At 48.1% G+C, this 1421-nt stretch overlaps 1 pseudogene; it reads left to right on the top strand.

Annotated features, from left to right (window-relative positions):
- Positions 1-435: 435 nt before the first annotated feature.
- On the top strand, positions 436-674 carry LOC139276541 (U2 spliceosomal RNA; annotated as a pseudogene).
- Positions 675-1421: the final 747 nt, after the last annotated feature.

Below are 1421 nucleotides of genomic sequence, written 5' to 3'. Positions count from 1 at the left end.
GGCTATCACTTTCATCATTACAATGCCTGGGTGGTTACTGTGGAGATCACTAATGAAAGTGTCCCTGCCCTTTTTTTGTACCACTATCCGATTACACCACAGAAGGCAGTCTGCCTGTATAGACATTTCATCTTTGCGCCGCTGGTACGGCTTTATTTCTTCCTGCATTTCTAACGGGACACTGGATCAGCTCCCGTGAAACACACAGTTTTTTACTAAGGACAATAAGGGGTCCTGGCTCGTCCAGGTTCAAATCTGTCGGGCGGTAACGGGTGATTGCTCACTCTCGAATGCTTCTATTACCATAACTAAATCTGCTGGCTGTGCCATTTCCACCCTGGTGGTGGGCAATGGCAGCCTATTGAGAGCAGCAGCACAGTTTTCTGTGCCTGGCCTGTGGCGGATGGCGTAGTTGAATGCGGACAATGTGAGTCCATCGCTTCTCGGCCTTTTGGCTAAGATCATGCGTAACTGACCTGACAGGGGAGTAGCCACCATGACCTCCGAGTGGTTCTCCCTGGATCAGGAAGGTATATGCTTGCTTTTTTGGAAACAGGAGGTGGGTGGGGTGGCTTGACCCATCCACCTCCACGGAGGTGTGTGGGGGACCTGACCCATCCACCTCCATGGCACGAACCTGGTATTGCAGTACTTCCAGGAACGGTGCAGTGGCTCTAGGCCTTTTGGCTAAGAGCATTGGCGCAGAGTGATCCTTGGCGTGTGCAAGGTGACCTCTGGCGTTTGTGATTTGACAAAGAATTGGAACGATTGGCTACGAATTTCAAAAAAAAAAAAAAAAAAATGTGAGTGCCCATCTCTGGATGTGGGCTGATGCATTCGTATTTATCGCCTTACTTTCAGTGGCTTGTGGTCGGTTTCCAATTCAAATTTGAGCCCAAACAGATATTGATGTATTTTCTTTATCCGATAAACACACGCTAACGCTTCTTTTTCAATCATGCTGTAGGCCCTCTCAGCCTTGGACAGACTTCTGGATGCATAAGCAACCGGTTGCAATTTCCCAAATTCATTAGCTTGTTGCAATACACACTCGACACTGTATGACGATGCATCACATGCTAGAACCAAACGCTTACATGGATCGTACAACACAAGCAATTTGTTTGAGCATAACAGTTTTCTCGCTTTTACAAAGGCATTTTCTTGGCTTTTATCCCATACCCATTTGTCTCCTTTATGCAATAAAGTGTGCAGTGGTTCTCGCAGTGTGCTGAGACCCGGTAAGAAGTTACCAAAGTAGTTCAGGAGTCCTAGAAACGACTGCAGCTCCGTCATGTTCTGTGGGCTCGGTGCATTCCCAATTGCCTCCATCTTCAAATCAGTGGGCCTGATGCTGTCCGCCGCGATTCTTCTCCCCAGGAACTCCACTTCAGGCACCAGGAAACCGCACTTCGAGCATT

Source organism: Pristiophorus japonicus, chromosome 11 (genome assembly GCF_044704955.1).
Source record: "Pristiophorus japonicus isolate sPriJap1 chromosome 11, sPriJap1.hap1, whole genome shotgun sequence".
Classification (NCBI taxonomy): domain Eukaryota; kingdom Metazoa; phylum Chordata; class Chondrichthyes; family Pristiophoridae; genus Pristiophorus; species Pristiophorus japonicus.
The sequence above is the reverse complement of the archived record's forward strand: the minus strand, read 5'-3'. Positions and strand labels throughout refer to the sequence as shown.